Here is a 22,931-nt window from a genome sequence, read left to right as displayed (position 1 = left end):
ATGACTCTTAAAAATGACTTTTAAAAAGGGGGAAATGGAAACAGATCAATGTGTGTTCAAAGAAAGGCTGCAATGTCTATATCTAGGTTAAGGCCTGCGGGTGCCAGGCTTTTCAGTTTATATATCCAAAAAGTTTCTTTTCGCGATAGAGATGTCAGTCTGTCCCCTCCCCTCCAATGAGGGGGGACTACTTCGATGCCCCTAAATTCAAGGCCTGATGGGTCTCCTTGGTGATGCAGTGCAAAATGCTTTGAGACGCTATGTGTCATTAATTTGCGTCTAATGTTCCCTAGGTGTTCCAGAATGCGTACCCGTAGTGGTCTACTGGTACGTCTTACATACTGGAGTCCACAGGGGCAATTTAAAAGGTAAACTACGAATTCTGATTTACAGTTGATAAAACTGGTGATTTTAAACTGTTCTCCTGTTATTTTAGAGATGAACTGAATTTTTTCTTTGGTTCCCTGTTTGCATGCTTTGCAAGAATTACATCTATGGAAACCTTTTACTTTTTGTAGCCAGTTGGGATCATGGCCTGTTACACTATTTTCTGGCCTAAAAAGGCTTGGTGCTAACCTTCTTTTGATATTGTCAGCCCTCTTATAGATGACTTTCGGCTTCCCTGGAAGATAATCCTTCAGAGTAGGGTCTCCTTGTAGGAGATGCCAGTGTTTATTCAGAATTTGTTGTATGCTTCCTGCATCTTGGCTGTACTGTGTTAAAAAAGCTATGCTGAACTCCTCTTTGGGCTTTGGTGGATTCGTTTTAAGGATTTCACTACGTTTGAGCTTCCCTAACAAGCAGACAAGGGGGGAGGGGTAGTCATTATGGACACTGTTTACTATAAAGGAGAAGCAGAGAGGATACTGACGACGTCACCTATGCACGTCTAAAGACGAATCCGCATAAAGAATTCTGTACAGAATTCCTCACTCTGCTAGATAAAGGCAGGACGACAGGAGTTCTAAATGAGAAAGAATATGACTATCTTAATGTCAAGTTCCCAGTTATGCCGATATTCTACTTTCTACCTAAAATACATAAAAACATGGAAGCACCACCAGGGAGACCCATCATCTCTGGGATAGGCTCGCTCACGTCGCGACTATCAGAGTATATAGATGTCATAGGTAGTTGACTTGCATAGTAACATATATATAATACGTATAATACAGATAGCTATATAACAACTAAATATAGGAGGAGACAACATAGGTGCTAAAGAGACCCAGAGGGACCCGGGTAAGGAAACATGAGACCAAAAAGCTAACAGAACAACAAAAAAAAAAAGGGGTAGACATATATATAATGTAGGTAAAAGGAAAAAAAAAAAAAAGACATAAAAATGAAATTAAAAAATTAAAAAAAAAAAAACTAAAAGTGAAAATGAAAATAAAAATAAACATAAAAATAAAAGTACAAATGGAGAAAAAAACAAAACAAAAAAAATATAATGAGATAATGTCTAAATAATGAAGGATACTAGACCAATGGTGATCACGCAAGCAAAGTCAATGGTACCCATATGAATAATGTAAATGTGAAAATGATTTGGTATACAAATATAAATGTAGAAATACTGAGCCACTGTGGTGTAATGGCACCCACAAGGAGGGAACGAAATAAATCGTTCAACCCAGACCTCCCAGCTAAGCGCCAGACCTCACAGTCAAAATTTTTTACTACATCCACTGTGCTTAGCATAGGTTTTTTACTTTTATTTGTAATAACATTTTCCATTTCACTTTTATTTATATTTTTACTCTATAGAGATTTTATATAGTGATAGGTTGGCGCTAATATATTTCTTCTTTTGTTGTGATATATATATATATATATATATATATATATATATATATATATATACATATATATATATATATATATATATATATATATAAAAACAAACATCACAGCTTGCACTCAATGTACTGGTTCATATAGACAGGTGCTAGTCTCAAATAATAGAAATACAACATTACCATTCTCTCGTCCGGTAAAGAAAGACTGCACTCGGTTCAGTAATAATGAAAATCTGTATTGGGCATCTGAATAGAAAAGATAAATCACCCAATCCGACGTTTCGGTCCTGGAATAGGACCTCTCTCAAGGGGGTGCAATGACAAACTGACAGACAAGCATAATACCCTCACCACATGTGACAAACACACCTGACTCACATTACCTACAATAAAAATCTCTGCAAAAATCACCTGCCAGGTGTGTATAATGAGCCGTCGCCATCTTGGAGGGGGTGTCTGTGAAGGTAATGACCTCACTGATCTGCCTTCATTCACTGCTACTATATATCTACCCTATAGTTAGGTCAGTCTTGCAGCCTGTCTGCCTGCCAGAACGACCACAAGATGGCATACCTGCCCATTCCCAAGCTAAAGTCAATGGGGCATGCAGAAAGAGTGAAGGACAGCCATAGGCTGTCTATACAGGCAGCAACAAAGCACCAATCACACCAAAAAATGGAGATAATGATATAGCAAACTATGGGGAGAAAAAAAAGGGAGCAATGCTTCCCATAAATAACAACTGGTAATGTAGCCAAAATACCCCTTACAGCACATAAATAAACTGGATCAATCCTATGGGACAAGGCTCATCAAACATAACAGTGTAACATAGAAACCATCCATACTAACACAAAAGGAAAGGGATATGTGAACACACGAGAGATATACATATTTACACAAAGAAAACTAAAAACAATTTAGTCACGCCGTGTCTAATATCTGTACATACTACTACCCTACAATACCCTATATCCCAGAGTCACACACAGAGAGACTGAGACAAAAGGCAGGAAGATAATACAAACAATGACTGCATGTCACGATGACACCAACTTTTATCAACACATTTATATTTCTGGGTACTTGATTGAACAGAACAAGTTGCAAAATAAATTGTGATTTATTTCCTTAATAGACAAACACACGACATCTGCAGAATACACTTAAAACAACACTCACTGGGATAAGAGAACTAAATTGTCCTTGGAACGAAAGAAATTGTCCTTTGCTTGCCAGTGCAAGAAATGCAGCCTTGGTTTTAAAAGTCCTGTGGTTATGTGGTTGTTAACCCCTTCACTCCTGGACTGGTTGCTGCTGTACTGGAACAAAGTCTTGCATCTTTACATCATGGATTAAAATTCAGGAATCACACTGGGAAATACCTGGGGAGCCACAGTTATAGACTGGCCAAAGCTATCTTTAACATGTGGATCCAATCCCCTCGTGGGAACAAAAAACCCCACGAATAGCCAAGTGACCCACAATTCATAGGACCGGTCAAAAGGGCTGTCCAGTGGGCAGGGCGCATGGGTCAGGTTGACGCAAATGCCACTTAGCATACCTGGGCTACACCCATTTCTTGGGGCCACTGTGTCTGGTCTCTGTCTTAAAGGTGTCAATAGCCTGACATCTGCTGTGCATCAGTATGCCAGTATTGTATACATTATGGGTCTCTGGGTCTTTTCATAATTGACACTCTTTTAGACAGGGGGACTCTAAATCTGTGGGAGCCTTTTGAGGCTCCATCATAAAAATAATTACAACCCTTTGAGGCTTGGTCATAAAAATACCGAAGCTCATTCACCCATATCACAGCTGGAGGTCCAAGTAATTCCTGCTTGGACTTACAAAAAAATACATCCTGCCTTACATTTAAGATCTGCTATCATGTGTTGGTTAGAGGGTATGGCAAGCAATGCATCTTGTCTTTTACCCTCGCAGACAGAGAATGGCCTGCAAATGGGGAATAAAAATGGCGGGGACAGGGCAACAACAGTAATGCATGGCAAATCAGGTATTAACCCTTTCATCCCCATCACACCTCCCCCACTCAAGATGCAGTGACTGCCCTGACCACTCCGTCCGGTGGCTGGGCTGACCTGCCAGCTCTTGAAGTTAGTAAGTCCTGAGGGCTGTCCTGGCAGGAAAGGCCATCAGCATTATCATGCTCACTTCCCTTCTTGTGCTGGATGGTGAAGTTCCACTCCTGTAAGGCAAGATTTCAGCGCAAAAGTTTAGCATTTTCCCCCGACACCCTCTGTAACCAACTCAAAGGATTGTGGTCAGTTATTACTGTGAAATGTCTGCCATACAAATAAGGCTGTAACTTCTTTAGAGCCCACACTATGGCCAGACACTCCTTCTCAATGGTGGCATATGCCACCTCCCTGGGCAGCAGTTTGCGGCTTAGATATACTACCGGGTGCTCATCGCCCTCCTCCCCCACTTGGCTGAGTACAGCACCAATGCCAAAGTCTGAGGGATCAGTCTGCACCAGGAACTTTTTTGCATAGTCTGGAGCAGCAAGTATAGGAGCGCTGGCTAGTGCAGTCTTTAATGCTTGAAATGAGACTTCACAGGCAGGAGACCAGACTACCAGCACAGACTGTCGCTTCTGGGTCAAGTCCCAGCAGCAGCAGCAGCAGCAGCAGCGCACGGTACGTTTCATGTGCATGCAGTAAGGAACAGCAGAACTACAGTATCTGAAAGGCCAATTATAAAAAAGGCCAATTATAGAAAACATCCCAAATTAAGGTCCTCATTAAGACCCTTTGGGGTCACCGTATTAAGATTATATATGAGTCTTGCTTCCATTTGCAATAACAGTTTGTTCCTATTGCCGCCCCTGTTTGAAACACGTGCCTGTGCGATCGGCATGCAACGGAACGTGGCCAGGCTGTGTTTCAGATTTTCAAAGTGCCTAGCCACTGGCTGGTATTTCAACTCATCTTGGTCTGTGGTCTCCAAAAGTGCCTGCCTGTCAGGAATCGGTGTTCTCCTCGCTCCCCACACAGAGCACTCCCTCCCCGCAGGGAGTCCCTGGACACACAAAACAATCCTGCCTTACCAGCCTCCACGGCTCCTTGCCCCTGCCGCCGTCGCGGGATCACTCCCCTCGGCGATTCCTCTGCTCAGCACCGGGCGTGCCCACGCCCTCCTGCACGCACACCTGCACCATCCACTGGCTCGGTTCACACGCGTACACGAGTTACGGAGCACGCTCAGTCTGCACACTCTTATTCCCGTCCCTCGGACCTCAGGCTCCGCCCCCGCACACTGCACGGGCATACTCAGGTTACTATCAAGACTCACCTGGCCTGTTATGCCTGCACCAAGCTGCAGTGTCTCCCTGTAGCTCTTCCTGTCCCGCCTCCGTTCCTAATTGGACCTTCCTGCTTTATCTAGCTCCTCTCTGCTCTCAGTCTTTGCTCGACATAGTCTCTGTATGGAAATACTTCTGGATTCTCTCAGTGTTTTCCCAGGTTCTGACGCAGCTCGTACGACTACCCCCTCTGGCTCTCGATCTCGGCACTCCTTGGACAACGCTTCCTCTGGTAACCCCTTGAACACGGCTTGGACTATGATCTATCTCCACTCTCCACTCCCTGACTTCGGCAAGGCATCATTCTCTCTATCTCTACAACCGGTACCGGCAAGTATTGTCTACCTTACTACACCTGGCCTGGCAACGCTTCATACCACACTCCGGACACGCTCCCTTTGCTGCGGGTGCATGTATTACCACTACCCCCTTCAGCTCAGGGGACGGGTCTGGTCTGCGGGCAGCACCGGCGTAACATTATGTCGAACCCACAAGACGCAGACCAGACCGAACTTCAACAGTTTCTCTCCAATCTGCTTCAGCAAAACCAGGCCATGGCGGATCAAATTGTGGCACTTACACGCCAGGTCGCAGTACTCTCAGACAGGGTACCGACCGCGACCCCGCCAGATGTAAGCCCCCACTCCGCAAGCGCAGTTAGCAGCTCAGATGTAAGGATTCCTCCCCCCAAGCCTTATGCAGGTGAACCGCAAGATTGTAGGGGTTTCCTAAACCAGTGTGAGGTGCAGTTTGAAATGGCCCCCCATCTCTACAATACTGATCGCAAGAAGGTAGCCTACATTTATAACCTCCTCACTGGCAGCGCCCTGGCTTGGGCTTCCCCGGTTTGGGAGCGACGTTCTGACCTTACCCAAGATTACCCGGCATTTAAAGCCGAGTTTCAACAAGTATTCGATTCTCCCGCTCGTCGGGAGATGGCATCTGTGTGCTCTCCTCCAGATCACTCAGGGACGGCGAATGGTGACGCAGTATGTCTTGGAATTGCACTACTGGCAAGATCAAGAAGAAGCAATGGGAATCGTATCACTAGGATATCTAGTCGCCGAGACTATCTGGGGACAAGAGGCTCTCATCTCCGTGTTCTGGCAAGGCCTGGCAAATCCCATCAAGGATGAACTCTCTCGCCAATCCTGGCCGGATCAATTGAAGGTCCTCATTGATTTGGCTGTCCGAGTGGATCAACGTATCCAGGTACGCCGCTCAGAGCGTCAGCGTCAGGAGATCTTAGTTCTCGATGCCATTCACGCTCCTGGGATACCCATCACCCTTGGTCTTCCTTGGCTACAGCTTAACAATCCTCTCATTGACTGGACTTCCTCTGCTCCCATTTCCTGGAGGCCGAGGTCAGGCGAGACTCATCAATTGCTGGCCAATACCTCTGTTCCCGAAGTTATTCTACCTTCCGTTTACCATCAATTCCGGGATGTTTTCAATAAGGTACAGTCAGACCTCTTGCCGCCACACAGGACTTACGATTGTCCGATCGATCTAGTTCCAGGTTACTCCCTACCCAAGTCCAAGACCTACCCGTTGTCGTTACCAGAATCTCACGCTATGGATGAATATATCCAGGAGAATCTCAAGAAAGGCTTTATTCGTTACTCCAATTCCCCAGCAGGGGTTGGGTTTTTCTTCGTCAAGAAAAAGGACGGGTCGTTGGGGCCTTACATCGACTATAGGGGTTTAAACCACATCACTATTAAAAATTGTTACCCCCTTCCCTTTATTACCGAACTGTTCGATAAATTACAGGGGGCCAAGATTTTTTGCAAGTTGGATCTACGTGGTGCCTATAACCTGGTGCGCATCAGGAAGGGGGATGAATGGAAGACGGCCTTCAACACGCGTAGTGGACACTATGAATATCTGGTAATGCCTTTCGGCTTATGTAATGCTCCCGCTGTCTTCCAGGATTTCATCAACGACGTCTTTCGTAAGGTACTCAATATTTTTGTTATTGTATACTTGGATGATATCCTGACTTTTTCCAAAGATCTCCAGGACCATATACGCCACACCTCCTACGTCCTTTCCCGTCTCCGTGGACACCATTTGTACGCCAAACTGGAGAAGTGCACCTTTCATCAGACCTCTACTCCGTTCCTGGGGTATATAATTTCCGATGAGGGGTTTATGATGGACTCCGGTAAACTTCAAGCAGTCACTGAATGGCCAAGACCCAACTCTCTCAAGGCCATACAACGTTTTTTAGGGTTTGCTAATTACTATCGTAAGTTTATACGGAGTTTTTCCACCATTGTGGCACCCCTCACTGCGCTCACCAAAAAAGGAGCTGATCCTTCTGCTTGGTCATCCGAGGCCATCTCCACCTTCGAGACACTCAAGGAAGCCTTTATATCTGCACCTATTCTCCGTCATCCCAACATCGAACTTCCCTTCGTCCTGGAGGTCAACGCTTCTGATTGCGGTGCTGGTGCCGTTCTTTCCCAGAGACCCACGCCCCAAGATAAGTTACATCCCTGTGCATATTTTTCCACGAAATTCTCGTCTGCCGAGAGGAACTATGACGTGGGTAACAGGGAACTTCTGGCCGTGAAGAGGGCTCTTCAAGAGTGGAGACACCTGCTAGAGGGGTCGAAAGAGCCATTTACTATTCTCACGGACCACAAGAACCTTCTTTACATAGAGAACGCTCAACGCCTTGGTCCACGACAGGCTCGTTGGGCTCTTTTTTTTTCTCGATTCGATTTTCACCTTTCCTATATCCCCGGGACCAAGAACGTAAAGGCAGACGCACTCTCCCGAATACATTCTTCTGAAGAGAGGCCAGAGGAATCTTTGGAAACTATCCTTCCACAAGAGAGGATTCTCGCCACGTCTTCTTTCAAGATTCTTGACAAGATTTTGCACTCCCAGAGACGCATTCCCAAGGACTTGGTTGTTACCGACAACAAACTCTTTGTACCATCCAAATTTGTTCCAGAGGTCCTGTCTTGGGGTCACTCCTCTAAATCTGCAGGTCATCCAGGTTTTAAGAAGACTACTGATCTCATTCGTCGGAATTTCTGGTGGCCAAGGATGTCTCAAGATATTCTGGAGTTTACCCGCGCATGCCCCACGTGCGCTCAAAGCAAGACTCTCCGTCAAAAGCCTCAGGGTTTTCTGTTACCCCTTCCAGTTCCCGACCGCCCCTGGTCCCACATTTCTATGGACTTCATCGTGGAGTTGCCCAGGTCCAGAGGAATGAACACTATCTTGGTGGTCGTGGACAGGTTCTCGAAGATGTCCCATTTCATTCCACTTAAAGGATTACCCACCTCCCCCGCCCTTGCTGATATCTTTACGGAGCAGATTTTCCGGATTCATGGGATCCCTTCGTCCATTGTTTCTGACAGAGGTTCTCAGTTCGTATCCAAATTTTGGAGAGCTTTCACGAAGAGATTGGGCATCTCTTCTTCTTTTTCTTCCGCCTATCATCCTCAGTCCAATGGACAAACGGAGAGAATCAATCAATCCCTGGAGAAGTACCTGAGATGTTTTATATCCGATTTCCAGGATGATTGGGCTCAACTCCTCTCTTGGGCAGAGTATGCCGTCAATTCTGCAAAAAACGAGTCCACCCGGGAGTCGCCCTTCTTTATAAATTATGGGTTCCATCCTCCCTGTCTTCCCATCCCCAACATTCCTTCTGGAGTACCAGCCGTAGATGAACGCATTTCTTCCCTCCAAACCGCATGGTCCAGGATTCAGTCTACCCTTCTCAACTCCGCCCGCAGATCGAAACTACAGGCCGATCGTCGTCGTCGTTCGGCGCCCAGTTACAAACCAGGGGATTTGGTATGGCTTTCCTCTAAGAATATCCACCTCAAGGTACCATCTCCTAAACTGGCACCTAAGTTCCTGGGTCCCTTCCCTATTTGTGAACAAATCAATCCTGTGGCATTCCGGCTCCAACTACCACCCAGTATGAAGATTCCCAATGTCTTTCATGTGTCCCTCTTAAAACCATTTATCTCCAGTCACGTCTTTCCGGATCAGACTCCTAAACCGGATCCCATTACTGTACAAAATAACGAGGAATACGAAGTTCACTCTCTTTTGGATTCTCAGCTATGCAGGGGTCAGCTCCAGTTCTTGGTGCAGTGGAAGTGCTTTGGCCCTGAAGAGAGATCCTGGGTACCTTCAAAGGACATTCATGCCCCGGCCCTTCTTAAGTCCTTCAGGAAAAAGTTTCCAGAGAAACCGTTCTTGGACCGTCCTGAGGCCGTTCCTGAAGAGGGCGATACTGTCAGGAATCAGTGTTCTCCTCGCTCCCCACACAGAGCACTCCGTCCCCGCAGGGAGTCCCTGGACACACAAAACAATCCTGCCTTACCGGCCTCCACGGCTCCTCGCCCCTGCCGCCGTCGCGGGATCACTCCCCTCTGCGATTTCTCTGCTCAGCGCCGGGCGCGCCCACGCCATCCTGCACGCACACCTGCACCATCCACTGGCTCGGTTCACACGCGTACACGAGTTACGGAGCACGCTCAGTCTGCACACTCTTATTCCCGTCCCCCGGACCTCAGGCTCCGCCCCCGCACACTGCACGGGCATACTCAGGTTACTAACAAGACTCAAAGGTACCCCTATAAATGCACTCTAAACCAAGCGTATATGTTTCTTAGGCTATAAAATAAAAGACCCCTATACCAGAAACTAAAAGAAAAAACGGCGCAAAAAACAAAAACGTTTTAATACATATTTACAATTAGCAATTACACTCAAATGGATAAAATATGGGTATGAACTGAACCCCTTGGAGGAGCAATATGGAGTCAGAATGGGGCTATGTATGGACCTTAGTATTCTCCTGAGTCGCTTATATCAGAGATTAACCCCTTCAACTCCGGCGTATAATTAGGACATATGATGCTCATGAACTAAACACATTTCCTATGCATATTCAGTAACCTGCATCAAGCAAAGGAATGATAGCAGTGTCAAACATAACAGTATACAATATTTATCAGCGGTATCCAAATATTTATAAATGTCGCTCTGTATACATATGTGTTGTATATCACGGTCTATGCTAGTGACAAATTGTCAAATACTTGAACGGTATCCGTTAATACAATCATAACCCTTCCCTCATATCCGTGTGACTACACGGGTGGTAACAGTATAGCAAGCCTGTATCAGATGGTTGCTGTATAGTAACAGCTTCCCAGTGTCACGCCAAAATACATATACACAGCTATGCACTCGTCAGGCGGCTGTAGTGTTGTAACAGACAGTGCTGTATGTTGGCAGAAGGCCAAAGCTTCTGACACTGAGATATGAGAGGGGGAGGGAGAGAAAGCAGGCTACGGTGAGCCCTTAACAGATAGAGAAAGGCATACGACCCGTTCGAGCATCTGGTACAGTCCTCACAGTCGCTCCTCCGGTGACGTCACCCTCGTGACGTCAGCAACACCCGACACGTGTTTCGCGCGTGTGACGCGCTTCTTCAGGGGGAGGAGTCTGCCCTTCCTATTCAGTGACTGGTATTTATAGAGAGACTTGGACTCCTATTGGTCCATGGATCCTTGTGGCGTATGCCTATATGCTGCTAATAGCAGAGTTAACCCTATCAGATCGGGTTTGTATCTAAAAACTGATAGTTAAAGGACGGATGAATAATTAGTGTAATGGGAGATTCCTCATATATTCAAATTTATGTTCCCAAATTTCTGCACATAAAACATGACGAGATTTGTAATGCATTCAAAGGATAACCCCAAACCATAGTAGTATGTATTTGTGTAGGAATGCATGACCTGATTATAGTGATCCGCCCCTAAGGTCAATAAGGATCTAGATACATTTAATATACTTGATGATGTTGAACCGGAGAGTATATAGAAATGTAACCAGATATAACACAATAGCTTGCTGGAAGGTCTTATGGTACCATATAGAGAATGTATATATGTAGGAATGTGTAACCCACTTAAAATGATCCGCCCCTAAGGTCAATACGGATCTTGGCTTGTCTTATATTCTGTATACCAATACCCCCAGGTGTGTGAAAATGGCTGTATTGAGTGCAATAAATTGTCGTGGATACACATAGTATCAAATGGATTGATATATTTGCGTATATATATGCCTTGCACTGTATTCAATTGCATGCAAATAGTGAATCAGTGGTTATTGGCATAAATTTATCGTAAAAACGCAGAGTACATGAATCCCTCATTCAGTCCTGAGGGTGACTGGGTCTGGAGGAGATATATCCACCGACATTCACGTTGGAGTAGGATTTTATCCCAGTCACCCCCTCGAGGACTGGGAGGTACATGTTCAATTGCTGAAAAGGTCATAACTTGTTGATTGACCTGATGGCATTCAGCAATGTGTCTAGCAATAGGTGTATCCACAAGATTTCTCACATTGCCCAGGTGTTCCAGTACACGTATTTTGAAGGGTCTGTGGGTTTTACCCACGTACCTCATTCCGCATGTACTGTACATGTCATCAAGTATATGACCCCGCAAGTCTGACAGTTCATGAAATTATTTATTTTGTAATTAGTTGTACCTTTTATGTTCATAAATGATTTGATACTCTGCATATAGGGACAAGCTTTGCATCTTGTACATTTAAAGAAACCCTTTGGTTTGTCTCCTAGCCAGGTTTTCTTAGGTTCGGATTGGAAGTGACTACGTACAATTCGATCTTTGACATTTCTGCTGCGTCTGCAACACATACTTGGTGTTTTTGGAAGTATTTTCTTAAGGTCAATATCCTCCAGAAGAATATGCCAAAACTGGTTTAGAATACGTTTAACTTCCTGCCATTGGCTGCTGTATTTGCCAATAAAGTGTATGGTGTTGTCTTCGTGTGTCGCTTTATTTTGTACGAGTAGTTCTGTTCTCACTGATGTCAGTGCTCTATAATAGGCTTTTTTGATCACCTTGTTGGAGTAGCCCCTTTCCCTAAACCTTGATGTCATATCTTTTGATTGGGATTTAAATTCCGTTAGGGAAGAGCAATTACGTCTTAATCGTAAGAACTGACCAATGGGTATGTTGTCTACAATATGCCTTGGGTGATGGCTTGTAGCCATTAACAGTGTGTTGGTGGACGTGGGTTTCCTAAAGATATTAGTATCTAAATTGCCTGTACCGGTCTTTAGGATCGTGATGTCCAGAAAATCTAATTGTGTCTTACTTATCTGGTAAGTGAGTCTGAGGTTCAATGTGTTATTGTTCAGATGGTCAATGAATTCTACTAACAATGCTTCTGTTCCATTCCAGATGAGAAGGATATCGTCGATATATCTGACCCATAGTTCGATATGTTGTGTGTACCTCTCATAGTCCTCAAGGAAGACAATAGTCTCTTCCCACCACCAAAGAGTCTTCCTTGAGGACTACGAGAGGTACACACAACATATCGAACTATGGGTCAGATATATCGACGATATCCTTCTCATTTGGAATGGAACAGAAGCATTGTTAGTAGAATTCATTGACCATCTGAACAATAACACATTGAACCTCAGACTCACTTACCAGATAAGTAAGACACAATTAGATTTTCTGGACATCACGAAACTAAAGACCGGTACAGGCAATTTAGATACTAATATCTTTAGGAAACCCACGTCCACCAACACACTGTTAATGGCTACAAGCCATCACCCAAGGCATATTGTAGACAACATACCCATTGGTCAGTTCTTACGATTAAGACGTAATTGCTCTTCCCTAACGGAATTTAAATCCCAATCAAAAGATATGACATCAAGATTTAGGGAAAAGGGCTACTCCAACAAGGTGATCAAAAATGCCTATTATAGAGCACTGACATCAGTGAGAACAGAACTACTCGTACAAAATAAAGCGACACACGAAGACAACACCATACGCTTTATTGGCAAATACAGCAGCCAATGGCAGGAAGTTAGACGTATTCTAAACCAGTTTTGGCATATTCTTCTGGAGGATATTGACCTTAAGAAAATACTTCCAAAAACACCAAGTATGTGTTGCAGACGCAGCAGAAATGTAAAAAATCGACTTGTACGTAGTCACTACCAATCCGAACCTAAGAAAACCTGGCTAGGAGACAAACCAAAGGGTTTCTTTAAATGTACTGCTGCGGCAGCTTTTATTCTTACTAATCACTGGCATGCACCTGGCATGTTCCTGGAATGCGACTCTGTTCACCCGGAGCATGCCGGGCTCCTTTTGCCTTCCCAGCCAGGCGCATTACACGGCTGACGCGCGGTTGATGTGTTAATTGATAATTGTTCAGGATTTACTAGGCTGCAATGCTTCGCGTGTCTGCCAGATGGCATAAATTCATGAATTGTAATGCAGTATTTATATGTATATGTATATATATATATATATACTGTATAACAACAACCCCTATAACCCCTAACATACACATACAGTACTGTATATGCACATCAATGATACTATAGGCCGGCGGGGGCGAGATGTTTTTGCAGCAGAGAGAGAACCGCTGCTCTCTCTGCGCATGTACAGTATAAATAAAACACACACATCAATAAAGAATCGTTCTTTAACTTAACGGCTATTTAGCGGGTTCCCTGGGCCAGAAAATTTTATTAAAAATACAGAAATGCTGCTTCATTACCATAGCTGATGTCGATGGAACCGAATGAAATAAAAAAGAATTAAAATCTCAGTGTATTAGATACACATGTGGGGGATGGGGGAAGAGGGTGGGGGGGTGGGTGGGGAAAGGGGGAGGGGGGTAAGGGTAGGGGGTGGAAGGAAGGAGGAGGATAATGCTGGAGGGGTTGATAATTGGTTTTCCACTTTAACTAATCAAAGAATACATAAAATTATGGATTCAGTGACTCACACGGGCTTGTGTGGTGTCTCTCCCTCAACGCTGACTGTAGTGGATTTATTACAGACTCATATGCTGGAGTCTCAATATACATAAAACTCACACGGCCTGATGTGAGTCCTTGTCCTCAGAGGGTGATGTCCTGTATGGATGGTGTCTGGGTTGTCTCAGCAGAATTATCCCCCGATGGGTGTAGTGTGTGAGTGTCTCCTCTCCCCGTTTCCCAGATGACCAAAAGGAGTGTATGCCAACAAGGGTTAACAACAATAAAAAAGGTCTTTAATGGGTATACAGTGGAGACATAAGCATATGAAATGCAAACATGTGGTGAACCATAACACAATGAAATACAATAAAATAAGACACAATGAAATGAAATAAAGCAAACACAAGGACTACACTCACACTTGATGTCAGATAAAATGGCCCAGCCTCAGCCGCTCGGTACACTCCTGCACGGTCTCCTCCTCCGTTCTTGCTCCCACTGGCGCGTCCGGCAGCGGAACCGGAAGAGGGGATCTGCACCGGATGTCCTGTAGTGTGCTGGGTCCCTCTCTCAATGAGCTCCGGCAGGGAACAACATGTTTCGCAATAAGCTTCGTCGGGTTCCTGCCGGATGCTCATTGTGTGCTGTATATATAGGTATCCCCCTTTAGTTAATTGGTTGATCACCTGTTTCTGATTAAAATTCAAACGGAGTAAAAATGACTATTTTATGTCTTTATAAGTGTTGCCGTTATTAGCCCTTAGTATTTATGGTAACCGGATGGTGGATTTCAACTTTGTAAGAAGAGATTGCATAATAAAAATTGCATAGTAGAAATTGCATAATGAAAATAATCTTTACCCTGCACTAATTAAAAATGGGTGTTCAAACAGGCTTAGTTTTTCTTTCAATTGCGCGACTATCTGGTGGGAACAGTATTTTCAAAATAATCACAATGTTAGGAACCATTAAAATCCTCCGTGAGTCACTTCTTTTAAACTTTTTTTGCTATTAGTTAGAATCTTGCCATTCGTGATACAATAGTGCCACCATGTGGCCAAACGTGAAAATTACATTCTACCTTGACATTGCAAAATCATATTTCTTACTGTGGGCAGTATGCCCTACATTTGTACAAAACACATTTAGAATGGTTATAAAGAGTGGTGTATTAGAAAGGTATTTTAAAAATAGGGAGAAAGGGTTTAGAACCTAATGATTTGACAGGCACATTTGAAATGATTCAGGGAACATCTAAAAACCTTTCCTTCCTTGGAAGAGCAAGAATAAGTATACATACACAGTTAAAACCTAATGTGGCTCAATCCTTAGGATGGAGAACCCCGGAGTGCTCGTTCAGCTAACTAGACATCATTTAATGGATCGCATAGCTCTTAGGAAATAGTAGATCAAAAACCAAATATTGGAGTGCTCATTCAGATAGCTGGAGTAACTCCGTGTTTCACTTCACACTTAGATGATTTGCAGTCTGATAAAAACTTTGATAAAAACTTTATCATGGTTTAAAACATGGTGCCACGTTGTGGCTGTGTGTGGAAATTGCATTGACATTGTCATTTCTAATAGTAAGTCTGTGAAACTTAAAAGATGTTCAAGGTTATTCGTTGCTAGTTTCTAACTTCAAATCTGCTTGCAGTTTCATACAGAGTGAGTTCATTAGTTGTCCCGATGATGTGCATCACTTTTGGTCCTCGAGGGCAGGTTCAAGGTGAATTCATATACGATACGCACTCCCCTATACGAAATGGGATGGGAGAGGAATCAGTGTGTGTTTGGACATGCTTCTGGAATGATTTTTTTTAAAATGACTCTTAAAAATGACTTTTAAAAAGGGGGAAATGGAAACAGATCAATGTGTGTTCAAAGAAAGGCTGCAATGTCTATATCTACGTTAAGGCCTGCGGGTGCCAGGCTTTTCAGTTTATATATCCAAAAAGTTTCTTTTCGCGATAGAGATGTCAGTCTGTCCCCTCCCCTTCAATGAGGGGGGACTACTTCGATGCCCCTAAATTCAAGGCCTGATGGGTCTCCTTGGTGATGCAGTGCAAAATGCTTTGAGACGCTATGTGTCATTAATTTGCGTCTAATGTTCCCTAGGTGTTCCAGAATGCGTACCCGTAGTGGTCTACTGGTACGTCCTACATACTGGAGTCCACAGGGGCAATTTAAAAGGTAAACTACGAATTCTGATTTACAGTTGATAAAACTGGTGATTTTAAACTGTTCTCCTGTTATTTTAGAGATGAACTGAATTTTTTCTTTAGTTCCCTGTTTGCATGCTTTGCAAGAATTACATCTATGGAAACCTTTTACTTTTTGTAGCCAGTTGGGATCATGGCCTGTTACACTATTTTCTGGCCTAAAAAGGCTTGGTGCTAACCTTCTTTTGATATTGTCAGCCCTCTTATAGATGACTTTCGGCTTCCCTGGAAGATAATCCTTCAGAGTGGGGTCTCCTTGTAGGAGATGCCAGTGTTTATTCAGAATTTGTTGTATGCTTCCTGCATCTTGGCTGTACTGTGTTAAAAAAAGCTATGCTGAACTCCTCTTTGGGCTTTGGTGGATTCGTTTTAAGGATTTCACTACGTTTGAGCTTCCCTACATCTCTTATTGCTATATCCATTTTGTCGTTATCATAGTTTTTAGCAATGAAGCGGTTTTTAAGTATATTGGATTGCTCCCTATAGACATTATCATCGCTACAGTTTCTCCTAATTCTGCGAAACTGTCCTGGGGGTATGTTCTTTAACCAATTTTTGTGGTGGCAACTGGTGTTGAGTAAGTAATTGTTACAGTCTACTGTTTTGAAGAAAGTTTTGGTCTTAAGTGTATTGTCTTCTATATAGATTGTTAGATCTAAGAAGTCTACTGAGTTAATTCCTATACACGACGTGAAAGCCAAATTTCTCTCATTATTGTTAATGTAATTTAAGAAGTGATTCAAGTTTTCGCTACTGCCTTTCCAGATGAAGAACACATCATCGATGTATCTTCGCCACAGGACGAGATCCGCACCATAATCATGGTCCGACCAGATGGTGTCGGTCTCCCAATTGTCCATTAACAAGTTGGCATAACTTGGTGCGAATTTCGTACCCATCGCTGTACCACATTTTTGTAAAAAGTAGGTTCCATCGAAATTAAAAAGGTTGTGTTTAAGAATAAAATTGATACTTTCTAAAATAAAGCGTTGCTGTTCTATTTTAACCGTTTTATCGCTTGTTATTGTCCTATTGATGGCTTCGATTCCATCATCATGCTTTATGGATGTGTATAATGAAGTTACGTCACAAGTGCACATTTTATAGTCTTCTTGCCAGACTATCTGTTCCAATATATTAAGAATTTGCGTGGTATCTCTAAGGTAAGACCGCATCTCCGCAACATATGGTTGCAGGAAGCCATCTATATACTCTGATAGTCGCGACGTGAGCGAGCCTATCCCAGAGATGATGGGTCTCCCTGGTGGTGCTTCCATGTTTTTATGTATTTTAGGTAGAAAGTAGAATATCGGCATAACTGGGAACTTGACATTAAGATAGTCATATTCTTTCTTATTTAGAACTCCTGTCGTCCTGCCTTTATCTAGCAGAGTGAGGAATTCTGTACAGAATTCTTTATGCGGATTCGTCTTTAGACGTGCATAGGTGACGTCGTCAGACAGTATCCTCTCTGCTTCTCCTTTATAGTAAACAGTGTCCATAATGACTACCCCTCCCCCCTTGTCTGCTTGTTTGAATGTGATTCCCTTATCTTTTTCTAAGTTTTGTAGAGCGATTTTTTCTTTAAGTGTTAGATTATTTTTTGTTAGCTTAGTCGTATTCGAGGTCAGTCTGTCAAAATCCTCCTGTATTTTCTGATCGAATACTTCAAGATTATGGCCTTTCGCCCAACTAGGATAGAATTTAGACTTATTTTTGAGGTTGGAATGTTTGAACTCATCACTCTCTATGTTCAAATTAGCATTACTGCTCACTATCTCCCTGGTTTGTGCATCTTTTGAGATGAAGAATTTCTTGAGTGTAAGCTGTCTAATATACTTGTGTGCGTCTATATACAGATTGAAGCTATTCGCCTTTGCGACTGGAGCGAAATTTAACCCCTTTTTTATTAGGTTATATTCATCTATATTAAGTTCTTTTTTACTCAGGTTGAATATGTTATTTAGATCGCTGCTCTTTTTCTGTGTCCTTCGTCCTCCCCGCTTTCCTCGTGTGGTCTTTTTCTGAGTTTTGTATTTGGTGTTTCTATTTCCTTCTGGTCTTCTAACACTAGGAAGCGATTCTGAGTGGCTAAGGGTGGAGGTTTTGTTGTATGGGCCTGTTCTAAAAAATGCCCTGCGTGTGGTCGGGGTGATCTTTGCTCTCTCCCATAGCCCTGCTCCTTGTCCTGTCGTTCCCTGTGTGTTGCCCTCTGTTCCCTATAGGGGGATCTGCGTTCCCTTCTTTGGCTTTGTTCCCTCTGGTGTTTGTGGGGTGACCGGTAGTGTCTCCTTTGGCTCTCTTCTCTCTCATAGCGTCTCTCTCTATATTCTCGATTGGACCCATAATGTTTGTAGGGTGATCTAGGGTCCCTATCCCTGCTCCGTTCTCTTTCATACCTGTTGTCACGACGTTCAAGTGGTGATCTTGCTCTGTAATTGTATGTGGCTGGCTTAGTTGTATGATACCTTTCCTGATACTCCTTTGCTTTAGAATAGTAATTGTGGCTCTCTCCCTGATCCTCTCTGTCTCTATCATTTTTCTTGGTCTCATCCCTTTTGTGACTTGCTGCGTCTTTGATTGTGTGGGTCTTATTTTCTCTGGGTGTTACTAGGGTGTCCGCTTCCTGGCGTCTAGTTGGATTTTGTCTAGCCTCAGTATTAAATGCAACACTTTTGTTGTTTTCATATTTTGGATAGTTCTTATATCTATCTGGATTTGTTGGATAGCTTGATATGTTAGGTCTTGAATTTTGGTGTTTGGTGCTACCTTCCCTACTCCTATATTCAAACATTTTCCTATCCCTTGGTGTGCTAGGTGGGACCAATGTGACCTTTTGCCACCTGGGGTTGGACCCCACTACATAGTCTTCTTCATCTCGTCTAAATTTTTTATTCTTAGACTCTATTAGGTTTTTTTCTATGGCGTCTATTTCATCCGCTAGTTTTTTGTCCCTAGTTAGGAAAGTGGGATTATCTGTGGAGATTTCTAGTCTTCTCTGAATTAATGTTACTTCTTGATCAATTTCTAATAGGGTCTTTGTATGGTGTTTGACGATAAGTTTCATTAAGCTGAATGAACAAGCATCCATCGCTTCCTCCCATTGGACATTATATTCTATGTCTGCTAAATTGAAAGATGATTTTTTATCAAACCGTAAACCCCTAGGGATACGTTTAATGGCTAAGTATTTTTCTAGGTAGACTTTGTCCCAGACCTTCTTGGTCTCTTTCTTGAGTAAATTCTCAAGTTTGTCGAATTCGTTGTTTATTGTTTCTATATCTCCCATCTCCGCTGACTCAATTTCCCTCATTTTGTTTTCTATGTTATTACTTCTGAAAATTCTTTTTGTGAACACACTCTCCTTGATTTCGACCGAATCTTCTATCTCTATGGCTGCTTCTTCCATATTGAGATTGTCTGTGTGGGGTGCTGCCACCAGGATGGGATTAGAAAAGCCTGGAGGTTGTTTGAACTGGGGCGCTCCCTAGGATTTGTGGCGGAGAAAGTGCTGCAACGTCTAAGCTATTCAAATAAATTGGAATATAGATATGTGATTGTGTACGAAGTGTAAAAGAGTATATAAAAATATATACTGGCCCTTTTTTGATGATTTCCTGGTTGCTGCTTGACTTCGGAGAAGGGAATCCCGTCTCCTTCTTAGCGTGGCAGTTGTAGTGTGAAGATAGTCAGCGCAAACCTCATGGGCCTCCCAATGTCGATGGAACCGAATGAAATAAAAAAGAATTAAAATCTCAGTGTATTAGATACACATGTGGGGGATGGGGGAAGAGGGGGGGGTGGGGGTGGGTGGGGAAAGGGGGAGGGGGTAAGGGCAGGGTGTGGAAGCAAGGAGGAGGATAATGCTGGAGGGGTTGATAATTGGTTTTCCACTTTAACTAATCAAAGAATACATAAAATTATGGATTCAGTGACTCACACGGGCTTGTGTGGTGTCTCTCCCTCAACGCTGACTGTAGTGGATTGATTACAGACTCATATGCTGGAGTCTCAATATACATAAAACTCACACGGCCTGATGTGAGTCCTTGTCCTCAGAGGGTGATGTCCTGTATGGATGGTGTCTGGGTTGTCTCAGCAGAATTATCCCCCGATGGGTGTAGTGTGTGAGTGTCTCCTCTCCCCGTTTCCCAGATGACCAAAAGGAGTGTATGCCAACAAGGGTTAACAACAATAAAAAAGGTCTTTAATGGGTATACAGTGGAGACATAAGCATATGAAATGCAAACATGTGGTGAACCATAACACAATGAAATACAATAAAATAAGAGACAATGAAATGAAATAAAGCAAACACAAGGACTACACTCACACTTGATGTCAGATAAAATGGCCCAGCCTCAGCCGCTCGGTACACTCCTGTACGGTCTCCTCCTCCGTTCTTGTTCCCACTGGCGCGTCCGGCAGTGGAACCGGAAGAGGGGATCTGCACCGGATGTCCTGTAGTGTGCTGGGTCCCTCTCTCAATGAGCTCCGGCAGGGAACAACATGTTTCGCAATAAGCTTCGTCGGGTTCCTGCCGGATGCTCATTGTGTGCTGTATATATAGGTATCCCCCTTTAGTTAATTGGTTGATCACCTGTTTCTGATTAAAATTCAAACGGAGTAAAAATGACTATTTTATGTCTTTATAAGTGTTGCCGTTATTAGCCCTTAGTATTTATGGTAACCGGATGGTGGATTTCAACTTTGTAAGAAGAGATTGCATAATAAAAATTGCATAGTAGAAATTGCATAATGAAAATAATCTTTACCCAGCACTAATTAAAAATGGGTGTTCAAACAGGCTTAGTTTTTCTTTCAATTGCGCGACTATCTGGTGGGAACAGTATTTTCAAAATAATCACAATGTTAGGAACCATTAAAATCCTCCGTGAGTCACTTCTTTTAAACTTTTTTTGCTATTAGTTAGAATCTTGCCATTCGTGATACAATGGTGCCACCATGTGGCCAAACGTGAAAATTACATTCTACCTTGACATTGCAAAATCATATTTCTTACTGTGGGCAGTATGCCCTACATTTGTACAAAACACATTTAGAATGGTTATAAAGAGTGGTGTATTAGAAAGGTATTTTAAAAATAGGGAGAAAGGGTTTAGAACCTAATGATTTGGCAGGCACATTTGAAATGATTCAGGGAACATCTAAAAACCTTTCCTTCCTTGGAAGAGCAAGAATAAGTATACATACTGTACACAGTTAAAACCTAATGTGGCTCAATCCTTAGGATGGAGAACCCTGGAGTGCTCGTTCAGCTAACTAGACATCATTTAATGGATCGCATAGCTCTTAGGAAATAGTAGATCAAAAAACAAATATTGGAGTGCTCATTCAGATAGCTGGAGTAACTCCGTGTTTCACTTCACACTTAGATGATTTGCAGTCTGATAAAAACTTTGATAAAAACTTTATCATGGTTTAAAACATGGTGCCACGTTGTGGCTGTGTGTGGAAATTGCATTGACATTGTCATTTCTAATAGTAAGTCTGTGAAACTTAAAAGATGTTCAAGGTTATTCGTTGCTAGTTTCTAACTTCAAATCTGCTTGCAGTTTCATACAGAGTGAGTTCATTAGTTGTCCCGATGATGTGCATCACTTTTGGTCCTCGAGGGCAGGTTCAAGGTGAATTCATATACGATACGCACTCCCCTATACGAAATGGGATGGGAGAGGAATCAGTGTGTGTTTGGACATGCTTCTGGAATGATTTTTTTTAAAATGACTCTTAAAAATGACTTTTAAAAAGGGGGAAATGGAAACAGATCAATGTGTGTTCAAAGAAAGGCTGCAATGTCTATATCTAGGTTAAGGCCTGCGGGTGCCAGGCTTTTCAGTTTATATATCCAAAAAGTTTCTTTTCGCGATAGAGATGTCAGTCTGTCCCCTCCCCTCCAATGAGGGGGGACTACTTCGATGCCCCTAAATTCAAGGCCTGATGGGTCTCCTTGGTGATGCAGTGCAAAATGCTTTGAGACGCTATGTGTCATTTATTTGCGTCTAATGTTCCCTAGGTGTTCCAGAATGCGTACCCGTAGTGGTCTACTGGTACGTCTTACATACTGGAGTCCACAGGGGCAATTTAAAAGGTAAACTACGAATTCTGATTTACAGTTGATAAAACTGGTGATTTTAAACTGTTCTCCTGTTATTTTAGAGATGAACTGAATTTTTTCTTTGGTTCCCTGTTTGCATGCTTTGCAAGAATTACATCTATGGAAACCTTTTACTTTTTGTAGCCAGTTGGGATCATGGCCTGTTACACTATTTTCTGGCCTAAAAAGGCTTGGTGCTAACCTTCTTTTGATATTGTCAGCCCTCTTATAGATGACTTTCGGCTTCCCTGGAAGATAATCCTTCAGAGTGGGGTCTCCTTGTAGGAGATGCCAGTGTTTATTCAGAATTTGTTGTATGCTTCCTGCATCTTGGCTGTACTGTGTTAAAAAAGCTATGCTGAACTCCTCTTTGGGCTTTGGTGGATTCGTTTTAAGGATTTCACTACGTTTGAGCTTCCCTAACAAGCAGACAAGGGGGGAGGGGTAGTCATTATGGACACTGTTTACTATAAAGGAGAAGCAGAGAGGATACTGACGACGTCACCTATGCACGTCTAAAGACGAATCCGCATAAAGAATTCTGTACAGAATTCCTCACTCTGCTAGATAAAGGCAGGACGACAGGAGTTCTAAATGAGAAAGAATATGACTATCTTAATGTCAAGTTCCCAGTTATGCCGAT

At 43.1% G+C, this 22,931-nt stretch overlaps 1 protein-coding gene across 15 annotated transcripts in view; it reads right to left on the bottom strand.

Moving 5' to 3' along the window:
- The window catches only part of LOC142465194 (uncharacterized), a 79,462-nt gene that overhangs the window by 7,513 nt on the left and 49,018 nt on the right, over positions 1-22,931 (bottom strand). For 11 of the 15 annotated variants that reach the window (XR_012787820.1, XR_012787824.1, XR_012787826.1 and 8 more), the window contains one exon: positions 14,066-21,845. The gene's annotated coding sequence lies outside the window, so the exon portion shown is untranslated. Of the gene's footprint in view, positions 1-14,065; positions 21,990-22,931 lie in introns of those variants that run through there. The other 4 variants (XR_012787817.1, XR_012787819.1, XR_012787814.1 and 1 more) reach the window with 4 other exon arrangements.

This window comes from Ascaphus truei, chromosome 13 (assembly GCF_040206685.1).
Source record: "Ascaphus truei isolate aAscTru1 chromosome 13, aAscTru1.hap1, whole genome shotgun sequence".
NCBI classification, from domain to species: domain Eukaryota; kingdom Metazoa; phylum Chordata; class Amphibia; order Anura; family Ascaphidae; genus Ascaphus; species Ascaphus truei.
The sequence above is the reverse complement of the archived record's forward strand: the minus strand, read 5'-3'. Positions and strand labels throughout refer to the sequence as shown.